Below are 20283 nucleotides of genomic sequence, written 5' to 3'. Positions count from 1 at the left end.
TTTCCGGGATTCAAAGGAAAATGTGTGTAACTTTTTGTATGGATGAAAAAACTCATGCTCTTCTTTTCCGTAGTGTGAAACCACGCTAGCTTCCCCAAGCCTTAACAGGAGACTAAGGTTTGGCTTCCAGTAAATAAAATCCTTCTAGCACAGTATAGAATAAAACAAAGGTTATTTGTGAAGTTTAAATGTCAAAAGGAGACCTTGAGAGTGCTGGTTGCACATCCCAGTTCTGGCACTAATTTTAGCTTACACCATGAAGTGTCATTCTGAGCAAGGTTCTCACTAAAACTCTTCCCTTTGGCTCAGCATGTGTAAGAAATGACCACTTATTTCGCCTGAACTTTCTCAAATGAATCTTTTCAGAGTCTAAGCTTTCTTGTCTGTCTCCTGTCATAATATTTTAGCCACTACTATAAAACCTTTAAGCTACAATAAGCTATTTCAGATGACTGCAGATACCTTGCCTGTATATGTGGAAGAAAATTTTGGTCATTAAAGCTCATTTTTAGTTCTGAATTCGGACGGAGCAGCAAACTTTCATGGTGAAAAAATTGTAAAAAGAAGGTTGTACTGCTGATTGGGACTTCAATAACGGGTGGAAACCAGTTGATTCTGATTTCTCAGTGCCACAGGATCTGGAAGCCAGGAGTAGCTCACTGTTATCTTCCAAGAGTAACAGATTTAAAAATACCGTGGTTTTCTCAAAAAAATTAAACCTGTATAGAAATTATTTCCACCGCAGTTCTTCTGCAATGTTTAGACCCAAAACAGAATTTGCGGTTGTGGGATCTCCCTGACAGGGCAACAATATATTAATTTCCAAAACTGTCAGTAAAAATGGAGCCAAAGGAGAAAAAGTTCACCAGAACTATATTAAATAGCAGGAGTCTAATAAGCATGCCTGCATGGATAAATTGTGTCTAACACTGCATCCAGAACATGAAAGGTCTGTTTGCCTAAATAGATTGTGGAAGCATAGTTCACAATTTTAAGGCCAAGGTTAAAATTGCTTAGTGAATGAGTGAAGAAGAAAAAATATATTTAAATAATAAACAGTTGTTTCAGTACAAACTGCAGCTTACTGTACTTTCATATATACAAAACTTACTGCTTCAAAATAATACGGCTTCAAAAAAGTTGTAATGGTCCATGAGAACATAAAAATAAAATATTCCTTTATAGCCAATTTGGGCATTCTTAGAAAAAAATTCCATGCTCTTTGGGTAGTCTATAAGTTTAGGAGGCCTCAATTTTTTGCATTGGCTTCTGTGCATTTCAACATTTCAAGGCAGCTCATTGTATTAAAGGGAGCTTAGACCTTTTTTTTGCCATATCATATAAAAATTATTTTTTTCCTTTAAAATATTGACATTCATAACAAAAAGGTTTAGAACTTTGTTGAACTGGCAAGAGAGAATAAAAGAACATAACTCTTGCCTCAACAATTAGTAACTTGAATCTGATTAGATGTGTTTTATTAAAAACCCTTCAAACCATCCCTTCTCTTAACATTTTTATGGGAAAGATTTTGGTTACAGAGAGATGATATGCTGATAGAGTTTAGATAAAAGAAACTCAAAGGTATGAAGCTCTTCAAAGACTAGAAATATTTTCTTGCCAAAGCAGCCTTCAGTTCCTATTATAACAGAATTTGCAGAAAATGCAGGCAACATGGTGGTTTGTGGTGGTTTGTAGCTCTTATGAACCAGCAATTTGATACTGAGAATTAAATAATTACAAAATTATGCTTCTATTTTAAGTTGTAACAAGATGGGTGTTTCCAGTTCCTTTGGGTTTTTGTTTGTGTGTTTGTTATTTGTTTGGGTTTTTATAACTGAAGATAAAAAAGGAAAGGGAAAAAAAGAAAACAAAAAAAGCTATGTTTTGCTTTATTTTGTTCAGGGTTTTTTTCCCCTTCAAAATTCCTGCTATTAGTGGTCAAATTATAGAGAGATGTTGTTCAATTCATTGTATGGTGAGTATTGAGTGATATTTTTCTTAAAGTTCACTTCAAACTCCCTCACAAACTTTACTGATTTGATTCAAAAGGAGATAGAAGAGATTTCTCAGTTTCAAATTATGTATAGCTATACTGGGTTGTGAAGCATTTAAACTATTCTAGTTTGCTTTTAAGAAGTATTGAAACTGTTTTAGCTTGCACAATCTCTAAGCTCATGATTTTAGCATTTTAAATTAATGTAATCTGATCCAAATATCCTTTAATTTTTACAAACCACAAAAAAATAATGAATTGCAGTGGTTTTGTTTTTTGAAACCAGAGCAAAAATGCAATGCTTTTTCTTGCATCTAAATTAGAAAATTGTTTTCTGGTTTATCTGTGTGCCATATTCATCCATCTAGAGCCCTGTGTTATTTGCTTATACTGAAAAGCACCTCTGAGAGTTCACAGAACTCTAAGGAGTGAATGCATTGACTGAGGCTTTGTCATCCAAAGCATCTTATTTCCAAGGGGAAAGTTGGTTATAGACATCCTCATATCATGCACCCAAGGGCAGACAGGAGTGTAAGCAAGCCTCTGATTGAGCCACAAAGAGGCACTCAAAAGAATACTTAAAAATTCATAAGAATTTGCTACTTAGGATTTAAATTTTTCTAATGCAGACTCATTTTTTTGCTGCAAGCCTCTATTTACATGTATGTGTTGCAGCCAAAAGCTATGAGCAAATTAATTTAAAATTTATCCCTAGGAGCATCTTCTCAACTGTTTGAAGTGTTTCTTATCCCTTGTAACTGGAATGTTCCTCGGTGCTATTACAGTAGTAATAAAACTTGTAACACATTTCATATCTCATGTCTGTGGTTCAGCTTGTATTTAACCTTCAGTGTTCTTTGGCTGTGTATGGAGGAAGAGCAGTGAAAACACGCTTCTATTTATCACTGTATGCTAACCTTAAAGCACAACGTTTAGCAGTGTTCCCATAAGCTGCAATTGTAAATGGTGATATTACCAAAACAGATTTTCAGTGTGCTTTTCCCAGCTCTGTGTAATAGAGATGAGAATGTCTATATGCCAGACCAAACACTGAGGCCAGAAGGGAGTATTAGGTTGTGTTTTTATAATAGACTTTGCGTCTATCTGGTTTAGAGCATATGCTCTGTCCTGAATCCGTCCAGGCATGCACAGAAAGTGATTGAAAGGTATCTTTATCACTTCCCCATGTCTCTGTAACCCCAGCAGTTCTGCTTAAATTTACAGTAGAAAACAGCAGCTAAATCAATAAAAGAGAATGAAATGCATTACAAATGTCTTTCTGTCTCAGTGGATGTGATTCTACTTGCCACTGGAATATTGATCTTTTAAATAAAGTTAATTATTGTCACAGAATTAATTCAGGAGAATACAGGAGAAGCAAATGCAATCCGTAATGTGAATTTAACACATGCTGCAATTAAAACTGTCGGCCTTTACTCAACCACAATCTGTGTCAGCCCCCAAGTTGGAGACCTCTCCTGTTTTAGTTGAATAACCACTTATCCTACGAGTCATTCTCAAATTAACAGGAATGCAAAGATCATGTTTTGATTTTAATGATAGCCAGCAGCCAATCATAACTTTTGGGGCTCCTTTCCTTAATATTTTTGATCATAAGGGAGTGTGCACTGCCTAATACTGTTTCTCCTGATCTTTCATATTGCATGTAGCTGTCTTATTTATTAAAGGAGTAGAAAGATCATATTATAGTATTATGACAAAATAAAAAAAATGCAATATGACCTTCAACAATTCCAAGAAAAATCTACAAAAATGAAAACAGAGAACTGACTTCCAGTTAAAACTGACTCTCATGTATACATACGGTATTTACAGACCACAAACAGTGTTGCACTTAGTGTGATTTTGTGGGACTTTTGGCACCACAGGTAGCACAGGCAAAATGCAGAAAGAGTGATACTGAACATAATAGTCACTGTAGTCTTTTAAGAAATGAAACACATAAATAAATTAGGGTTATTCCAGAGATCTCAGGCAACAGACAATGCATACAATGTATATTCTTGTTAATACATCACTGACATTGAATTCACTTCACAGCACTGTCTTGTTTACCTTTTCCAGACAAAATTTAGGAAAGCTGTAGCTGAGTATTTGGATGAGTTGTAAATAAACAATCTTCTATCTATGTTATTACTCTTTTTAAATGACAGCAAGCAGCTCCTTCTTCCAGCATAGGATTATTCTAATTCTAACATCAAAATTAATCAAACTCTCATGGTTAATCAAAATTATATATTATCATCCTGATTGCAATCATCTATCAAAGATCATTTCCTCCTGCACTTTATACAGTACATAATCAGTGCAGAAGAATAACAAGCCAAGTTTAAAGTGAAAACACTAGTTGTATGGTAAATAAAACCATAGAGCGGACAGCAAGAACCTGCCACTTCCTAGGCCCCCCACATATCATGCCTTTCACAAACACATGTGAGATCATTCCAGAGCCTTAGTAACAAGCAAAATTATTTTGATTTTTTGAGGGGCTTTTTTGGTTTTATGCTTGTTTGGGGTTTTTTTTTTTTTTTTCATCCATATCTTTATGTAAAGATGTGAAACTTTCTGGTTAAGGAAGTTGAAATCAGATATAATGCATATAAATATGCTGAAGATTTTCAGAGAAACTTCATGTTTCTTTGTTGCTGCTTAGCTACTGACTTCAATCTTGTCCTTATCTGACTCCATGCTGTATCAGTCAGAATGTGTCCTTCAGGCTTATTATCAATTAGGAAACAAACCTGATGGTCTCACCCAACCGGAGATATCAGTATTGAGAAAGGGTGCTTTATTTCAGATTCACTCAAAATATGAAGACACCAGGAATATAGAAGGACAATAGATCATTAAATAGTGATGCTGTGGGGTTTTGATTTGGCTTTTCCATGGAGCCCTGAGCTTTAACTCACAAAATTAGAAGGCAATGCATTTTCTTTACACAATATTTTGACTGAAATTGCCTCAGTTTCAACAGTGTATTACAGAAATACAGCAAATTACTATGGAATTGTCTAAACATTTAGAATTAGCTGGTATATGTTGTCAGCATACAGCTATAAAATACCTTGTCCTACTCCTTAAAGATTGATGGAGTGGACTAACTTTAAGTGGACTGTAGCAAAGGACAAAAATCTTCCCAAATCTTTGTCTCAGTTTCCTAGAAGCAGAAGAGTTATTGCCCTAATTTTACCCACCAAGAGGCAGAAATGTCTAACTCTATGCTAATGTTTAGGTCACACATCTCTCCAGTTCTTCACTGGTTAACTAGCAAGTTGCCAGCTGAGTACAGGTAACACTAAAGATCAGTAAAGGTTAAATCAGAATCAATCATCTAGTTTATAAATCAGAAGTAGGGAAAAAAAAAAAAAAGGTCACAAGAAGTCTCCCTTTGTTATGAAAGACAGAATGTACTTGAAGAAAACAGGTTTTGAAGGATCACTTCTGAAGTATGAAAAGCCAACAAGGCTTACCTTGGCTATACACGTCTGATGTTGGAAGGGCATTATGGAAGTCATGAAATCCAGGGTGGCGTTGGTGTGTGCTCGGCCTAAAGACTTCTCCAGTTGACCCGTATATAACTTCAGGACATACATCCCCTTTTTCTGACATAACGTACTTGGAACATATCACAAGTGTATAATCATGACTTTTTGTTTATGTTTTTTCCGAAGTTTCGTTTCCCCTGCTCTTCCGATTACATAATGAAGCACTAATAGACTCATTGTCCAATTCAAAGAGAAGTGATTTGTGTAACAAGTGCATGAAGTGCTGTCTCAGTCTACACTGAAATTAACAAAACCCACAAAAACGCCTACACATAATGAAGTATTCAAAGGCTAAACATGTTAAATTATTTGATCTTTGTTGAAATTGCTGGGTGGTAATAAGTCAATTTTGGTTTTAAAAGGAGCTATTAGGCTTGAATAAGTAAACTTTACAGTTCCTGGAATTTTTGGAGATTATTTTTTTAGAAACAGGAAACAATGAATGAAGATATAGACAATACTGTTGCATTAAGAAGGATTTGAAAATATTTCAAACACTATGGGACCAGAAAGATTAAGAAATTAAGACTAAAGAGGTTTTAGGTAAAGAGAAACCAAGAAGCAGAGGAATATTGACTTAAGAAAAATTCAACACAAATATTTGGTTCTGACCACTTAAAGGACAAGATCTCAGAAAAAAGGACAAGAATTATTCTTGAAGGGATTCCTGATGAAATAATCAACATTATGGGCAGTGGACAAGAAGCAGCTTGTGATTTTGAGACACTGATTCTAAAGTTCATGGGAAGAATAAGATTAAACTTTCTCTCCTCATTATAACAGAAATCAAACCTGTAGTGGCAGATACAATAGAAATAGATACAAAATAAAATAAAAATTCCCTAGTTCGGATTTTGGACAAGGTTTGACTAAGAAGAAAATATATAATTTATTACATACTATTATATATATTATTTTGTGGAACAGATACTCACAGTCATTTCACTGGAGCTACATATCTTTATTGGCCTTGGACAATCTAATCATGTAAATAAACTGTATGACCTAGGAGGCTTAATAAACTAGTTTAAAGAAGTAAAAAAAAATTACAAGACCTAGAGCAAAAGCAAAAATGAAATAAAAGTGACGAATATTTTTAAAGTTTTAGGGTTTGGTATGCTATTTAAACTTGCCATCTGGAGATATAATTACATGAAAAGGCTTACATAATACAGAGAAATATGCTTTAAAGACTCTTGCCCGTGGAAACCCTTTTCTTTCTTTCTTTCCAGCACTTGTTGCTATGCCAGAAATATATTTTCAAGACACAGCATACAACTAGTGACTTGCAGACGAGTGGGTCAAACCCAAAAGGTCATGTCAGTTTAATTTCGTGGTAGGAGATGAGAAATTGCTGATGGGTCAGGGAAAATGGAATCTGAGAGCTCATATCCATCTGTTCCATGGGGTATATATAGAGGCTTTTTAATCCCATCTGTTTGTGGTAGCCAGAGCTCAGGTTGTATGATCAGCACTTACTAACTGGCTTCTCTTGACACAAGTGTAATTCAAGTTTGGTGTTTTTATTTCATATTTTTGTAACATCAGCAGAATGAATCCAAGCTTTAAAGATATTCTTGACTTTTACTCTCCTTATTTAAAATATAGCTGAGCTTAGAAAATATTTTCAAATGCATGCAGACTATGAGGTTGCAAGCAGAATCTGAATGAATTGCACAATGTCTCAGCCCAGTCCAAAGTCTAGTCTGTGATCCAAAAATATGTTTTAGAAAAAAAAAATTGTTGTTTTTTTTTTAAAAAAACCCTGTAACTTGGGCTGATTTGTAACTTTATAGGATTGGTCAAATACTAATAACTGAATTGGCTGAAATTGATCCAGATCATGGTGCTCTGATGCAACATTCAACATTGATGAGCAGAAAATCATCAGTGAGCTTAATCACTAATGAGAATCATAGGGATCAGGAAACAGGATATGAGTTCCTGGTTTTGTAGGGGGGAGGTAGATAGAACAGGGAGAAACAGAACTCCATGGCTATTTCCTACTAATTCCCCAAATTTTCCTAAACTCTGAAGTTTTTTCCCTCTCTATGAATATTATCATATTTCATTTCTAGATATAATTTTAATGAAGGTATTATATCCCCTTAGAATGTCAAGCATTTCTTAAAGCAGCCTCTATTTTTTTTTTATATCCATTAAACATATGTTGAAATCAACAGAAAAATCATTGTCGTTCTTAACTTTTCAAATGTATGAGTAGTTAGGAATTTAAATTCAGTTGAAAGCACTTAATGGTGAAGCGTAATTTTTTGATACACTAGAAAATTGTAAAACCATGCTGTTTATTTGGGTCTATTCAGCTGAGTGAGCGTAAACAGCTTGGTCTCAGTGAACTGCTTAAGACACATAGTGAATTAATGACAGATGAGAAAATAGAACACAGGTGCCTCAGGCATCCAATTATTTTCCTGTGTTAAATAAAAGCATCCTTCTGCTTGACACAGAGATGAATTTCAAATTTAAAAAGTCCTGGTGTTAGCTTACCATGAGGCACCTAGCGGATGCAAAATGATCAGCTTACTTCTATTATTCTAAACTGATCTGGGAGGAAGAAATCAAGCCCGATTAAACAAGTCATGTGTTCTCATTTACATAACTGTAACTCACCAGAAAACTGTGCCACAGTAAAGAAGATGTCTTAAGATAGCTAAGATCTGATTATATATATGGCAGTGAAAAAAAAAAATTATAATTATAGAAGTCCATGACTACATTGCATAGAGTACTCATGGGAATAAAGGGGGGAAATAGTAAATCAAAGAAATGGAAAATATAATAGAGAGAGCAGACTTTATGAGATTAATTTTCCAGGATATGCTAATACGTATGAGAATGAGACGGCAGAATTCTATCCAATCCTCAGAAAACAAAGATCCAAAAATTGGCTGAAAAGGAATTCCTTCCTTGCCAATTCCAAACTTGGACAATGCTTATTGCAATGTTAGAATTTAATGAATTCCTGACTTTGTAATGAAGCCTGAAATTAAAATATTTTCTAGAAGTTTTGCAACCCTTATTTTAAGAGATTCTAGAACAAGATGACAGCAACCTTAACTGACTTGGCTGCATGTCCACAATAAGAATTTCACAGTCACAGGAGGAACAGTAATGCCCACTACCATTAGCATCTGGGCTCACAGTAGCACCTGCTTTATGTTTCACACCACGTGGCCCTCACAAAATATGAACTGATATTACTGTTTCTTACCTCTTCTCCTTTGCAGTTTTCTTGCCAAAACTTTTCCCTTTGTTTATCTGTCTCCAAAGTTTCCAGACCACCACTCTCTTTTCCTGTACTCTTATCCTACCGGAAATTTCCATGGATTTCCCACATATAAACAAGCACGATGAGTTCATTCATTATCTCTAAAATGTCCCTCATTGCTGACCACGTGCTTAGCTACCAAAATCATGACAGAAAAGGATCTGGACATTCTCCACCATAACATGCTCTTTTCCCTATCACTCAGGCTGTGCTTATACCACCACACAGCCTGCATTTCTCTTGCTACGTTGCCTCCCCTGAGCAGACAAGGAGCTGCAGAAGCTCTCCTGAGCAGGTTGGGCTCAGCAAATCAGGCAGTCCCAGTTTACACTGAGCTTTATTGCTGCCTGTCTTGTTTTCACTCAAACTGCCTTAATATCCTTTGTCATTTACCACAATGGACTACTCTGTGGTAACATGGGCACTGAGGCTTCATTCAGACAACAATAAAGCATTTTGCAATGATATATGAACAATTTTTTTGAAGTATTATTCCATTTGTTTCTTGTGATCACAGAAATAAGAGATGAAGAAGACACTTCAGGGCATCTTGCCGTCTTTCAATACCAGAGAGATGAACAGATGTTCCTGGGTCACATTTACCAATTTTTTACCTAGTCCAGTAGTACGTATTTCGTATTTCTCTCAGGAAGTTAACAGAATCATCAGCATAGGAATTTTTCTTAGTGTTCAGTCTTAAATTTCTTTGCTTAATATCAGTCGGCATCTTTACATAATGAGCTTAGTAAGCTGTAAGGAGAGAGAAAGCACTTGCTGGCCAAGCAAGATTTTGCAAAACTCTTTCAGCTCTATCAGAGAGTTGTTCCATTGTTCTTGGCCCTGGTGACATATGCAGTAATTGGGGAATATTTCACTTGCTCTGACAGAATGAATCCAGTACTATGTGTGCAATATGAAGATGATTAGAGCAGAGAAAGAGTTAGCTATCAAGAGGACAAAGCAATTATTTTTCTGTGCATTAATATGAGATCTTCTGCAATTGGTATGAGTTTTGTTATTAATAGACTAAGGAATTCCAAACTGTTCCTCTTAAAATGCATTTGGTTGAATTTTATTATCAGTAGTACCAACAGCAATATATCTGGAGATCTCAAAAATCCAAAATATGTTCTGAACCCCTTCACATCACATCCTTTCCTTCCCCTCACATGACTGTGACACATTTGTTTTCCCTCTGATTCTGCTGCAGCTTTCTGCTCAACACAACCTGTATATAATCTGGCCATAATTCTTTCTACAGGATACCTAATTCAGGTTTAGTCCATCTTTTGGAAGAAAGAACTTAGAGAAAGAGTTTTCTCTTTTTCTGTCTTATGATGTCATTAACTACAAATGCCTACTGTTCCCATAAAAATAGGCAACATGCACCCATCAAGTTTTCTTTTCCTGTGTATATTTTAAACTCCTTTCAGACAAATTAGATTAATTAGACAGCTATTCTGGTTGAGGTGGAGAACTTGAGGTTGTATCCCCATCAATGCATCTTGCATGTAATAATCCCTACTCACTTTCCTTCAAGAAGATTGTCTATTTTGGGTTTTTAACCCATTCATGTAATCATGAACAACATGCTTGTGCCAGTGATTCGCAGTAAACACTCTTGCATATTGTTGGGGAAAAAAATCTTTAAACTTCTAAAAGAAGCACTTAACTTCTATGTTTCACCCTTCCCCCTGCAGCTTCTGCTTTGGGGAAATGAATTTTGTTTACAAGTTATTCATGACTTTTCTCCCTCTCCCCTCATCTGTTAAATAGCTCTTAATTCCTACATCAGAATTTCCGTAAGTTCAACATTTTAATGGCTTTTTAAATATCTTTCTAGCTCTATTTTATTCATTTTGAAAGAACTGCATGCAGTTTTTTTGCTTCAGTGTGAAGTGCACTTCGCTGTTCATATCTCAATTCCTTTGCCAATAATTGCTGATGTTCAGTCTGGGACCTGGGGGTCTTTTTTTGTTTGGGTTTTTGTTTTGTTTTGTTTTGTGGGTTTTTTTTGTAACACTGCTGAATTTTCAGCTGAGAATGATGCATCAAATCCTCTTCTTAAGCAAGTAAAAAAAAAAACCAAACCAACCAACCAACGAACCAACCAAACAAACCACCATAACAAAACAAAACAAAACAAAAAAACACCACCACAAAAAAAACAACCAAAAAAACCCCACTCCTGTTGCCCTATTTTGCACTTATGGCACCAGATTTCATTTGCCATTTCATTGCCAAGTCAGTCCAAGACTAACAGTTTTAGTTTTGGTTGTTCTGAATAATTTTTTATCATCAAACTTTGTCAGTTCACTCATATTCCTTTTTACTGAGCAAAATAGCACGGATCCAAATAGCATCCCACTGGTAACTAAGCTAAACAAAGTTCAGTTTCAGTCAATCACAGACTGCCCTTTCTCTTGGTGTCCTGCAATGCAGATATTCAAAAATGCCTGCTTATTCTCCAGAAAAGCTGAGCAATGCAATTAATGCCAGAAACAAAGAAATTAAATTTTAGTAAGAAAAGATTTGAAGGACCTCATGCTATCATTGAATGTGTAGCCCCTATGAGATTTACACTAAGTCTTTAATAGAAGGTTTGGTTATTGTTTGGTTTTTTTAAATAAGGAATCAATTCCTGAAAAAAACCACAAGCGAACATTGTGACTGGAGAATTTTATGAGTTGTTAGGCAAATATCTACCAAACATAAAAAAAATTAACGTGCTTTTGGTAAAAAAAAATTGAGCTAGGCTTCTAAACTCTGCACCAGCCTAGCGGACTAACTTTGTAATATTGAAGAAAGAAAGGGATTTCTTCCCTTTCTGAAACTCATATTTAAGCTAAAAAATTTCTTAGAGGCATTTACAGAGATACAGATGTTCAAAAATATCAAGTGCTTAATATTCTTAAGCTTTTTAATGGCTATAGGTGTGTTCATGTTAGACAAGAATAGTGTCTGTATTGTATTATCTATAACATTTGCACTTGTGATTATATTATTTCTCATGCAAAGCAAAAAGTGAATTAAAATTGTTTCCCTTGGAGTGAATTGGTACTTCTACATTTTAAACAAGTATTTCTTAGTTCTTTTCAGCACTAGCATACACTATCATGCTCTGAAGTATTCTTTTACGATGTCATAAAATTTAAGTAAAATCAAGTATGCTGAAATAGGCTTGAACTTGTCTTCTGGAATCTGGAATATCACAAAAAATTAAGTCCATATGGGAATTGTGTCTGTTATAAATGAAAGAAGAAAGAGTCATAACTATGCAGTGTAGATTCATTTACCTTATTAAAAAAACCCCTTGAATTACTTAGAAAGCAAAGAACAAACAAAAAAGAGAGAGACAAAGCTGTTGAAAGCATATGTTTTAAAATGAACAGAAAGTCACAAAACTAGGCATCAAATCAAATTTATTTTATTATTTCATGTGTTTTAATAATGAAAAATGTAAAAACATTGTGATGAGATTTTTTTTTATTAAAAAGATAGCAAAAACCAGCCAAACCAAACCAGAACAACAAAACCAGCTCCCCTAATAAGAAAGTGCTGACTCAGTATGTTTGTTTTCTCTCTGATGCAGTTTTGCAAGTATTTTTACTTTCTTCTCCCACTGTTCCTTAAAGACCTGACTCTAGGAAGGGAATTGTAAAATTTCATTATTGCTCATTAAAAAATAATTTAATCCTTATAAGGAAGGTGATATAACGAGTAAAGGATTTATTTTTTTTATATTCTGGCATGTAGTTCCTCTTTCTTTACTAAAGAACATTATAGCAATTCTGTGTGCTCAAAGACGTACAGGGCTGCAATGTTTTCCTATTCAGTAAAACAAGCAACTTCAATTAAAGCTGATCCTTGCTTCAGATCCTCTGTTGACCAGATTTTGGCAGCACCCCTTGAAATATCTGGCAATCTGTCAGACATTAGCACTTCAGAAGTACTAATTTTCCTTTTAGATGAGGTGCAGCATTAGTCATGTATTGTCTTTGTTGCAGCAGATGTAGAACCCAGCAGCCAAGTGATCAACACACACCCAGGCTTTGCCCTGCTGCAAATGTCTCAGTTATCAAACATATGGTCTGATGTTGGGAGTCTTGCTTAAATGTTGTAACTGAAATCAGCTGTGCAAGAACACTGAAACCAGGGAGGACTCAGCTCGCTTTTGGGTAGCAGGATTTCACACAGCCACCTGCAAAATGTTTTCTGTGCAGCTGACACAGACATTACTATTGAGTTGCAGATGCTGACAGATGTTATTTTCTGTAGTGCTCATGATCCCCCTCAAATATTTTAGATAACAGAGAAGTATGTACAAGGGAAAAAATTGTAATGAAGGCTTTAATGTGACAGTGGAGATGCTGCAGTTCCAAGGAAACTATAAGTAAAGAGTCTCAAAATATTTTGAAAAGGTTTTAACTTTCAGAAACCCAGTGAGAAAGTTACATGATATATCGCAGACACATTTTGTGCTATTCAAGAAAAGACTCCTTCACTCCAAAGCCCTTGTCTCAGTGTTAAGGCAATCCTGAGAACACAGCAGTGAATGGAGAGGAGCTATAAGAAGAAATGACAACTGATATCAAATCCCCTTCAGTTTTGCTAGAAAACTGCCATTTCAAAGTAGTAAAGGGGACATTTGGTAAGAATAAATAATTCCCCACTCACAATCCTTTATTAAGAATAGTTTCCAGGGAACTCAATCAAGTTTAATAGTTTTCTAGATAGTATTCTAGTTTTCTAGTTTATAATAGTTAGCACTACACATTGCTGGCCAATTTCTCTTAGATCCTTTGAACAAAGTACAGAAGACAAGTAATGTCTCAGCTTAATTTGTCAGAAAGCTATCTTGTTTTTCTGTTCTGTTCTCTGGAATTAATAATGCATTACCCACTTTAGAGCACCCTTTCCAGATGTTTTTCCAAGCACAGCCAGGTTATGTATGCCTGAACACATCTTCTTTAAAGAAATTGCATGTGTAACCTTAAGGCAATTTAATTCTGAGAGGAAGATTAACCTTTAGCTGAATTTACATTATTTTTGGAGCATGACTAACCTTTTATTTAGAAGTATTAAACAGAAGGAATTGGACTATTTACAGATGGTCCAAACCTGATGCTTGAAAGCCAAATTCTACACTTACTGGAATTAGTAGGATTTTTGTTAATGACATAAGTAAAAGATCGGTTATCCCTCATGTGGTTAACTTTGATTCTCAAAGACTCTCAAGGAATCATCATTTTAATCATTGTCAAAAGAAGTAAAGAGACTCACAAACTCTGAAAACAGGGGCTCTTTCACTAAGGTAATTTTTTTCTCCTGTCTGCACATTATATTATACCCAGGATATATATTATATATTTTATATATAAACATATAAAATTATGTTACATAATATTGTAATAATTAATTAAAGTCATATTATTATAAACCAATATAAATTATACAACATATATATATATATATATATATATATATATATATATATATATATATAATATTACAGTATGCTAGGATATACCAGTGAGAATACTTTAGATACTTTAGCTGCAACTGGATGTACTTGCAACAGCAACACAAAGCCACCAGACACCTCTTTTATCTCTTATTCTCTTATTCCCATTTTTAAATTCAAATTTATCAATCCAAGCAAATTAGAAAAAAAAAACTTTTTTGGATTTACAGTACTATCAATTAAAAACAGAAAAGAGAGTTGTAAAGCCAAATGCTGCAATAAATACAGTTGTATTTGATTACACTTAAGAAATTATAGCATTCCTCCTTACATCAGATGAGATTATCTTTACCTTGCTAATGGGGATTTATAGCAGAAGACAGAAGCAAGGTAGTCAGCAAATTTTCCACTGGTTTGTATCCATGTTGTTTTTTCCCCATGAAAGATTTGGTGTTTTCTGAGAGATTTTCCTGGTGTGTGAGTTGGGTGCTGATAGTCTCTTCTTGAAACAGAATGTCAAATTAATCCATTCCTTTCTTTCTGTGAAAAAGACAACCATGGCTATAAAGGATCAGCCAATGTCAGGTCTTTACTTGGTGGGGTCTTGTGTAGTTCAGACAAAGGTTTCCACTTGGCATGTAAAGAAGTAATTTATTTTTCCTTACATAGGCAAAAATCTGCAAATATTCTTTGTGTTGGTGATTCCAATAAGCGATAAGCTTCATTTTTAACCTCTATATATTGGCTAGAAAGGAACCTGTATTCTCTAGTAACTGAATAGAAAAAAGAATATTGAGCAGATATTGATAATAAGGAAAGGGATATCCTGTAATCAACTTAGGCTACATTTCTACATGGTATAATACAAAAATATAAGATATTAAGACAAGGACTGGAAAGAGGTCCTGGAAGATCATACATAAAAACCTTTGAGAGGGACCCAAAGAAGTATAACATAATTTTACATCACAAGCATTTCAAGATTCTAGTCACTTCGTGTTCTTGATCTTCTAACTATACCTAGCCATTTCTCAGGCTTGTCGTAGTTGGTGTTTTAGCTAAAACATGGTACAAGTCATTAATGTGTTGGGCAAAGATTAGCCCTGAAACTGTTCTGGTCTAAGGGCTTTTTGGCTACAAGCATAGGATACAATCCCTTCAGAGACAAATGTTGTCAGAGTGTAATTGGTAATGTAATTTAGAATACTTCATTTAAACAATATCTTGGTATATTTTATGGCTTATCTTTACCCCATGTCTCTGAAGAACCCTGAAATACTTCAGCTGTATCCTCTCCAGGGAACAGTGAAATCTACTGTGCATAGGTGTACAAGAGATATCAAGATGATCTGTGCTGTCCTTCCAATTGATGTTTTCATGGGCTCTAAACATTGAATATAAAGTCTATCATCTTTGGGAAGTCTTGGTGAATGCCCCTTGTGTAGACTTTTTAGTGCCAGATTATGTGTCATGTCTCTCTGTCCTTGCTGCTAGAGAAATTGTCACTGGACTAGAGGAGGAAAAATGCTTTTTGTTCTACCCAGTACTACACTTATTTAAGATGAGCATATTTAGGGTAGCTCAGCATAAAATGACAGGTTTAAATTCTTCTGAACTATTCAGCTGTGAACTTATCCACAATAATTTGCTCTGCCAATGTGATGGATATGAAATTTTCCTTCTGCAGAGGACACCAATATCTGTTCAACAGAAAACAGACAAAGGATTTTGTTGAAACACTACAGAGTTCTTTCACACTATGTAAAAGAAACACACCAGATAAATTCTAAAATAACTTCCACTGGTGCAACAGACATCTATTGATTTGGAAAGCTTATTGAGATGTAAAGAAAGACCATGCTACTAATAAGGAATAGTTTATAGTGTCATTAACACATCAAAGTTAAATCAGGGATTTAATTTTAATGTATGTTCCAAGGGCTGGAAGTAAAATTAAAGCATGTATTGTGCTGGATCCTTTTTCTTTTCCTCCCTTCCTTTTACAGAAGACTTGAAATTAGGAGAGAGGACATGTCTGTGTTGTAATGCACATCATGTTTGCATGATTTCCCATGTTGATTTAGAGGAATCTAAGACAGAGGATTTGAGGATTGCAGATTTAGTGCTATACAGATCATCTAGCTAAAGAATTCATCTTTTCATTGCTATATTTTAGTAACTTATTGCTCTCTTTTGTCTCATCCCAGATTCTGTTAACAGCTATGTTTGAAATACTCACCTTGTTGTCAAGTGTGTTGTACCACCATAAACACAAAGGCATGGAATATGTTCTGAATACATGTCAATGTACTTACAGCCAACATTCTGTACACTAGCTCGATGTACTAACACATTAGTATTATGTTTTTTTTCTTGATAAAAACAAGACATGTTTTCATGTTTGTTTTCGTGATCCATTACTATGAGGGTGGTGAGGCACAGGAACAGGTTGCCCAGAGAAGCTGTGGATGCCCATCTCTGGCAGTGTCCAAGTGTACTGGAGTTTCTTCAAGATCAAGGACATGATTTGTATTTGGAATGAGGCTTGAGCAATTCCAGACTGAGCCCTTTGGCCTGTAGAGCCTGTAGGCCTCCATGATGCAGAAGAATTTCTCAGTTGTTGCACAGCAAAAATTCACTTCTAATATTAAGGTGTTCCGGGAAATAATGGGGTTTGATATGTAGAATTGTAGCTCTAATACTTTAGCCACCTTAAGACAGAGATTTTTTACATACTTTGTATGACCTGTAATTGTCAACTTTGCTGTGAATGTACAAAAATCGCTGCTGTAAACAATAAATGCGAGAGCGACATGATAGCTGGATCAAGTTAGACGCATCATCTGCTCTGTCCGACCTCCAAATGATTAGGGACCCTTGCAATATCCAAGGCCAGGCTGGATGGGTATTTTAGCAACCTGGCCTAGTGAAAGTGTCCCTCCCAAGGAAGGGGTTGAAACTGAATGATATTTAAGGTTCCCTCTAGCACAAATAATCCTATGATGACAGAATATAATTTTTGAATGAGAGCCAGGAATTTTCAGTCCTTGAGGAAAACAGTCATTGCTTTAAGGGGTTGGGTCTTTATGTAACCTTGTCCACCTCAAATTTATAAATGTAAGTTAGGATCCTGTGAACATACCTTAGTCCAACATGCCTGCATTTTAACTGAACATCCCTTTTGAGAAGGAAAGTTAGATGTGGTCATATCAGAAGCATATGCATGTGATGAGGAAAGTTTAGAATTGGTGTACTGATAGTTCCCAGGAAAATGTTCCCACACCAGAATATTTACAGATAAAGTTCTCATTACTTTAACTCTTATAAGCTTAGGTAGGAATAAAAGAGAAACTTTCATGTAGAAGAATAAAGTGGATCACATCTCAAATATAAAAAAAAACTTTTCTTCTGTTTTGTTTAAATCTGCCTTTTAGCGATTTATCCTAAATGAAAACAATCTGTCTTGTTATTCTCCCACTGGTATCAATTGAGAGTTACTGTAGGAATATCAACAACCTCCCTTAGGAGGATCAGGGTCTAGTTTATGACTTGACAAACATTCTGCTGTGTTATCAAAAGAAGATAACAGTAATCTAAATTCTAATACTGGCCTCCCTTAACGATAACTCAGACATTGCACACCAAAATTCCTTCAAACCTTCTACCTCCACAGTTTCATTTAGACATTAGGATAACAGCTGTCTTAGAGGGCTCCTTATCTGTGTTTTGTGTCTTTTGAGACTTTTTGATCAATTAGTTAGTAGCCTCAACAGGTAACTGTAAGGTGACAAAAATATTTTGTGGTTGTTAACACTGTTCTAATTGGAAACTGGTGTTTTTCCTCTCCTGGTTTTTGGTCTAACATCAAAGCATCACACCAAACATTTTGTGCTTTTCATCAGACCTTATGAACTCCTTGAATGACTGAAGAAAATAAAACATACAATTTTCAGGTATTTTAATGGCATCTTACTCCAAATGGAAGGCCTGCAAAGCCCTAAGCTGTGCAACATAAAGTCTGAAAATGTGTAAATGAGTAAAAAAAAATAAGCGACAGGCTTGTAGGGGGAAGGAGAAAGGGATGGAGGAAGACTAAGGTTGTTCCTGACATTTAATTTTAAAGTATACTGTAAAGAGATATAAGATAATATTATTTTCTATGTTTTCAATAATATGTCAAAAAAAGCTTATCTGCTCAGATTTTGGTAAAAAAAAAAGGTGATATGAGCCATAGAGTTTAGTTAAAGTCACTGTTCACTGCAGGTGATGATAAAATAAGCAGTGCAGAATGGGATTTTTTGAGGGTTCTGCCAAAAGGCTCCACACTATATGTCCTCTATTCCTATTTCTGGATGTCAGTGGAAAATTCAGCCAAAGTCACTAATTTATACACGTGTATGATGTTGTGTTTTATTGTTCTGACAGTAAACCAACACCAGGGCACCATTAGACCTACTTAGATCAGGTGTTTGGTTAAATCCTAACTACAGAGCAGGTTTCTTATAATGCTTAAAGCCCTATTTTTCACAATGGAGCTGGTCCTAATGGGATATTGAAGATAAGAGCTTGTATCCTGATTTTAGAATGGAAGCAGAGCTGATAGCTGGCATGCTGCAATTAGAGTGTTATTTTCAATGTTTGGGGCTAAACAAATGCTGATTGAAAAGCTGCACAGATTGGGAACAGAAGAGCAACAGGAAAAGTGGAAGGACAAGATTTTAGCAGAAAAAGAACATTCTTATTGTTGGTACAATATCTTTGGTATCCTTCATTAAAAAAAGCATTCTGTTCTCAAGGTGTGTTTTCTTTATATTTTTCCTACTTGAGATTCTGCATCCTTAACTTAGTATTCTAGAACAGACTTCAGGAATTATAACTTATAAACCTTGGCTTTATACAACTATATCTTCAAAAGACTTCTGGAAGTTTTGTGGTTGCAGTGTGGGGAGAAAGCATTTGTGTGTGTGCGGCCAAAGAGAGAGTACAAGAGATTATCAATACAGTTCTTTAAATGAATCAGTTATATATTCTTAAGGCAGCTTCCATTTAGTAACTGAAAAGTAAAAGACAAATAAAAAAAGAAACATTTGGGATTCTTGAATAATTACTTATTTGTCATAAACTCTTATGAATTATTTTTACCTCTTTTAAGTGGAAGACTAAAGATATGCCGGATTCATGGCAACTTATGATAAACTCTGCCTCAATATTTCAGATGTACTGTGTTCCAGATGTCCCATTAATATTGCTTGGGTTATAGATGGCTGCATAGATATCTTTGTGTCTCCACTAGAACATATCAGCAGGATAATAAACCTTCATGTGAATGCATCTATATGACTCATCTGAGTAAATCTCAAAAAAGAAACAGCAGAGAGAAATGATGGCTGAATATTTTCAACATTCAATTTGTCACTTTAACCTAATTTTCACTTTCTATAGGCTTAAAAGTTGTGCTCAAGATTAATATGAGAAATTCAAATTTCACTGAAAATGATACAAAATAAAAAAATTAATCTCCCTGATTTCCCAAGGTATTTTTCAGGTTACAAGAAATTTCAAGAAGCTAAATATAGTCTGTCTTTTAAACATTTAGAAGCTTTTTTAATGGCTGGACTTCTAAACTTCTAGAACTCTCATTTTTTAAGTTTTCTCTGCAAAATAAGTTATTTACTTCTTCCTTTACATAGGGAAAATTAAAATACTTATGCACAATATGGAGAGGTTTTGTAATGTTTTTCTGAACAAGATCCTTGACTGAATGTACTGACCTGCCTGTAAAATTACCCACCTGAGCTGAACGACTTAAATCTTTCTTGGAGCACATTCCTTTTTAGAGGTCCAAGAAAAGTGAAAATCTGAGTAATAGCATATTATTTCCTCTGTTGCTCCAAATGGAACTGAAGAAATATCCACCCATCTTGGGGAACAATGTGGGGACATCATGATTTTAACAACAGGAAGCCTA

Source organism: Sylvia atricapilla, chromosome 6 (genome assembly GCF_009819655.1).
Source record: "Sylvia atricapilla isolate bSylAtr1 chromosome 6, bSylAtr1.pri, whole genome shotgun sequence".
Taxonomy (NCBI): domain Eukaryota; kingdom Metazoa; phylum Chordata; class Aves; order Passeriformes; family Sylviidae; genus Sylvia; species Sylvia atricapilla.
Note: the sequence above shows the minus strand (reverse complement) of the source record.